We start from the raw sequence: 6,056 nt of genomic DNA, 5'->3' as shown, positions 1-6,056 counted from the left end.
TCGGCTGGGGGATGCCTTTCTCTTGTCAAGTATATTGGGAGCCTCAAGTGATGACATTCGTACCTGAAGTTTAAGCTTTCCAGAACACTGACCTTGAGACAGAACTGCAGTTTCAGGCCAAAAGATTCAGCCCAGGCAGGGTTATTTAAGAAGCCTGAAAACACAGGTTTATAGAATATGCTGTAAATCTATAACTACAAGCTATTGTCAGTTTTAGTCATTTATAAGTCTGACCTAATCTTTTTGAAATAAATTTTTCAGCAAACAGCATGAAGCCAATGATATTAAACAAAACAATAGTTCTTACTAAGAAGTGACCTAAGGAAAAGTTTGTAGAAGACTGCTTTGAGCTCACAGAAACATTTTTTTAAATATTTTTAAGAAAAAATGTGAAGTCCTTCTATTTGTAGTGAACTTTGCATTATGCATCAAATTAGAGCAGAAGGTCTGAGGAAATTTGCCAAATTATTAGTCTTTTAAAAGCAGATCAATAATTTAGAATAAATGAATCCTCCAGCTGTTGTTCACAGTTGTAATGGTTAGAATTCTCAGCATCTCCTTTTCATCCTCCATTTTCATTCATTTTCATTTAGAACGAAAACAGCATTTAGGAGTACCCATCATGTTCTGTAGAAATATTAACTGTTCTCACGATAAGTATTAACCTTCAAATCGAAACAAGCATGAAAGGGGCCTTTACCATGTAGAAACACATTTCACCACTAGAGGGAACTATTAGACTTGATTGTCAGTGGGGGAAACAGCAACTGCATTTCAAACTGTCGGTGCCAGTTCCACTCCACAAAAGTCTTCGTAACTTTGTTGAAAACACTTCAAGTGATATATTACGTTAATTAATATAATGTGTAGATGATGACAGAAAAACATTGAAGCTTTTCTGTGACAATTAGTCAAAAAGTATTGAATATATGGTATACAATACTTCTAATAAAAAGAGAGATTAAGAAGTTTGCTGCTCTTGGAAAGATTTAGAGAGAATTTTACTGAATTATGTAAAACCAGACTATGTTAAATTAAAAAGCTATTGCAAAATGTAGACACACTCATGTAATTTCCTAACAGGAGAAATCTCTGCTGAACACAGAGCACTGTCTTTTGCTCATTATTGTAGCAACCATTTTCAACCATAATTATATTTAGTGACATGATAAAGCTGTCTCCTCTGTCTGCTTTCATCCAGATGGGGAATGTGCAGTGCAATTATCTTTCTTTTTGGACGTAGGGATAGTAAGAGATTTTGTTTGTTTATCTTGCTTTGTCCTTTGCAGTTTGTGGTTTATTTTTTTCTTAGTTTTGTTAGGTTGCTACATGTTGCTTCCTCTAAATGCTAGAAAAAGTCAAGTGAAAGAATTGCATGTGGTACTTTAAAGCAGGCTGTGAATTGTTTCTGCTCAGTCCACGTTTCTGAGGCAGTTCATTGCACTGCCTTAACCCTGCCCCTGAAAAAGCGTTTGCCTCCTGCAAAGTAGACAATTAAAAGAAAAATATTTCTGTACGGCTTGGAACTCCTCAAGAAGTCACTGCCTTGACATGACTCAGAGCTACAGGCTGCAGCCGCATTTTAACAAAGGATCTAATAATTACTTTGGTAACGATACATTCATGCATTTCAGAAAATTGGGTAAGAGTTCTGAAAGTTTTTTTTCATCCTCAGCAGCATGACATACCATTGATGCACGGTTTGGCCATGATTTCGTCTTCCTCCGAAGCATCGTGTATGAACAACAGTAGAATAGCACGCATTACTTACTGTCATGCTCATGCACACAGCTCTCTGCAAGTGACTTCTGAGAGCCAAAGCAAACTCTGCAACAGAGGCAAAGCAGTATAACATTGGTGCCTACCCCCAACCAACCTCCTCTCTTCTGTAGTGTATCGCATGTAGCCTTGATGAGAGCAAAGATCTTAGCAGGTATGTCTGTATTATCTGACACATTTCCTCTGCTTCAGCATCTGAGGTTGTTGGGTCACGTGAAAAGGTTTCACGTGGAGTCAGCTTACAGCATGGGGAAATCCTTCCCTTTAGCACCCACCAGTATATTATTTGCTGCATCACATGACGTGATCCAATGGCGGTCAAGTGTGGAGTTCCCCCAGTAGGTTCCTACTCATTTACACTGTATTGTTGGAATAAATCCAGTTTCCTGTGCTCCAAACTTTTGCTAAGTGGTGGGTAGGACTCATTGGTTGGTAAGTTTTTCCACACTCTTATTTATTTACATGTCCATTGCTGCTTGCTGTCTGTTTTGCTGTTCAGAGTGGGCAGTCACTTCTCTTCCCGCTGCCTGCAGAGTGCTGCAGCCAGAAGTTCTTCCCTTAGCCCCACACCCATCCTCAGAAACGACTGATAGGGGTTTGGCAGCACGCTTCTCCACCAGCAGCTGGGAGAGCCTCATGTAATAAGAACACAAAGTGCATTCACCGAGTTATTCCCTGAAAATCATAAATCATTCTCCTACTGTCTGTGCTTGCTTGCTAAGGGAAAAAAATGCTACAAGATCAACCCACTGCTGTCCAACATTGTACCAAGAAAAATCAGCCTCAGCAGGTTGCCAGGATTTGTTCGAATAATACGTTTTTATAAAAAGCTACATACATTTCTTTTTTAATTCGTTGTACAGAATGCTGATAGTTTAGAGAAGGCAGTAATTTATATTTTCTTGTTTCAGCTGAGTTTTTTCTCAGATGAGTTTTTCTCCTGATTAACTGCAATTCACTAGTAAAGTGTTTATGCCTTTCTTATATTTATTATCTGTTAAATATTGAATGCTAAATTTGAAATGCTGCATCTGGGAAAATATGTAAGTAAGTACTGTATGATACAAAGTTCTGTTTAATCAGAAGTGTGCAAAATTTATTTGATCCTGTAATATGTGGTGTTTAGCACATGAAACAACTGAATACAGATTTCAGGTGTACTAAACTTCAGTGACTAAACGTCTACAAGTTTGGTGGGGACTGAGGACAACCAAAGCTTTAAAGATTAGAGATGAATCAACTCAGGTGTCAAGGCAGTTGAGTTAAACACACAAATATTACGGTTACGTGGGATGAGAGATTATAATTGTGGCATTTAACTAGGACAGCGATGCGGGATGAGAACAACAGTCAGAGTCCATATCTTATAACAAATTATTTCAGAGATGGAACAGACTTTTTGCAACATGGCAGTCTTTGTACTAAACAACATTTGTATTAAAGAGCTCATACTCTATATAGTCAGTAAAACATAAGTAAAATGGATTAAGGACTAGCTACCATACTTCCACAGATAATTGTTAAAGAAACTCCAATATATGAAGGGGGTATTAGTAGAATTCCACAGGTATTGGTATTACGACCAACACTAGTATCTTTCTTTGATATGAAATTAAAGATAAACTTAGTTCTAGCATAATTTCTTAATTAAATGAGAGCAGAAGAGTTATATATAACACAGACACACATTAAATACTTGAACTATAGCCACATTTTGTGGCAGGAAAGCTGACAAGCTGAGGTGTACTTTAATTTCCAAAACTCCCACCATCCATATGGGGACACAGCTAAACCATGCAGCAGCTCCTTTCTGGCCTGCACAGCTGAGTTTCTTCTTGGGAAAACCAGGATGTGAATTGGAGGGAATCACAAATGGCCAGGGCTCTTTTTGATACAGAGTTCAGCCATTACCAGATGTAGGGGAATCCTCTGTAGTTGCCAGAGTATTTGAGACACAACTGAGATAAGCTTAGTCCATTTAAATATGTATACTGGAAAAGCAAGTTTTACACTGAAGAAAAAGGAGGAATACACCTTTGATAGCTAAGATCCCTTGAAGGGCTCAAGGGCCCCAGTAAGCAAAAACATGACCTCTCTTGCAAAGTACAGAGCAAAAGGAGTGTTAGACAACTTAGGCCTTGGATGATAGGAAGGCCTTTGTGCAGGAGAAGGGAACATTTCCTCTGCATGTAGCACTAATGGGAGTACTACATACAGCTCTTGTATTCACCTTTATTAAATTACATTAAACAATTTCAAAACATGTACAAAAGAACTATAAAAGTAATGTGAGATACTGAAACTTACTGAGATTTATGAAAAGGAACAAGGAAAATGTATGTCCAAGATACTTACTTGATATGAGTGCATCATGCTGTACATGTGTTGATACATAGAAACTGCCCTAATACTCAGAGAAGTAATAATGAGCATCTTCATTGGTCAAAAGGTGTGATACTTCTGTTACATGAGAAGGTTTGGATTGTTTGCTAGAGTTGCTTTCAACTGGTAATAAAGTGCAAGGTTAAACTGTGATATTATAACCACGGTAGTAAGCGTCAACTAAGTAAGTAAATTTGGTTGAAGTAACTTGTGTAGCTGATACAAAACATATCTTGATGCATTAATTTTTCTGGTTCAGAAATTATTAGAGACTAAATATGAAAACAAGACAATGTCAGTGGTAAAAGGCACACTTAAGGGCATTGCAGTCTTAATACCCTGAGAATTTTTGATGTTGTACCACTTTTGGGGGGATGCATTAAGCTAAAACTCTCAGTCAGATCTGACAGTCAATAACTTTGGAAGGCTTGATCTATTTAATTCAGCAAGAAGACGGTGCATAAGTATTTTTATGGAGAGAAACTACCCGATATAAAGTACACTCATTTCACTGGATGGCTGAATAGACTGAAATTAGAAATTATGCAAAACAAAAGAAGAGCAGTTGATCATTGAAACTACCAATAACACAGTAAAGTCTCCAATTTTTCAAGTCTGGATCCCTTTCTAGAAGATACACATGCAGCAAATGCAAGCTGTTTTGCTGTGTGTAGGGATAAACAGTTGTAATGTTACAGTAATGTACTATATACTTGATAAGACTCAATGGTCTGTTGGTGCTTTCTGGACTCGTGAGCAATGAATGTGTGAGTCTCTTCAGAACAGAAAGGTAGTTAAGATTAGGGGTTAGTTTTAAGATATCTTTCTTTGTCTTCTTTTAAAATAAATTAGTTTAGAAAAGTTTTAACCCAGCAAATTATTCATATCACATTACTGTTACTATAGCATAGGATATTGAGGCTTTCATTTCTACATTATTGTTTTCATGAAAGTAGCCTGGTTGATAATACTGCAAAGGAAAAAGACCAAGCCAAACAAACTTGAGAGTCTAACAATGCTAAGAGAGAGCTTTCATCAGTCAGCATATTGCTTAAAATAACTTTATATTAAGTGAAATAACATATTAAGGGAAATGTAAATATACATGAATATATGAATGTTCTAACACAAGTAAAAATAGTATCGCATTTAAAACTTTGCTTTCCTAAGCTAACAATATATAGGCAGTTTAACATTTTCCACAGTAAATACTCAATTTGCTTAAATCTTCATTTTATATTCAGGAGTAAAGATAAATCTAAATTATTCAAGACAACAACTCAGACGAAAAGCTACTTCCATAGAACAGATAAATGCTACAGGTTATGCCCAGTCAGAACTATTACCTTAAGTGTAAGAAGAGAGAAAGTACTGTAAATTCCTCAAATGCCAAGCACAGAATAAAAAGAAGGCAAAGAAAAATGTCTACTGTTCACTACTATTTTAACAAGATTTTTAATAAGTCATCATTTATGTTAAGAATCATCTTACCGAACATTAAGCACTTAGATGTTAGATGGCTAGTACTAGTTAGTTAAGATCCTCTACACAATAACTTCCTCTTTAATCATCTATAATGCATTCCTATTTCTAGAGGGTGAGTTGTTCCACTTTAAAAGCTGTCCAGATGTAGTACTCTCTTTACCTACTCATTCCTCTTTGCTAACATACATTAGACCAGTTGAAGTCAGATTATTTGAAGCCCAGTTCTGAGCACACTTGTTCCTAAGCCTTTTATAGCTGGACAGCCTATGTGCTCCTTGTCCCTCACGCTAGGACATCCTGGCAGATAGAGGGCAAATAGGCTGTAACATCATCTATACGAATTTCCCACACAGCAAAATACAGGCCATTGGAGCTTTCAGAGTTTCTTAGTAGGTTGCAATAATAAGGGA

This window comes from Platalea leucorodia (assembly GCF_965183815.1).
Source record: "Platalea leucorodia genome assembly, chromosome: 2".
NCBI classification, from domain to species: Eukaryota; Metazoa; Chordata; class Aves; order Pelecaniformes; family Threskiornithidae; genus Platalea; species Platalea leucorodia.
This window is presented reverse-complemented; position numbering follows the sequence as displayed.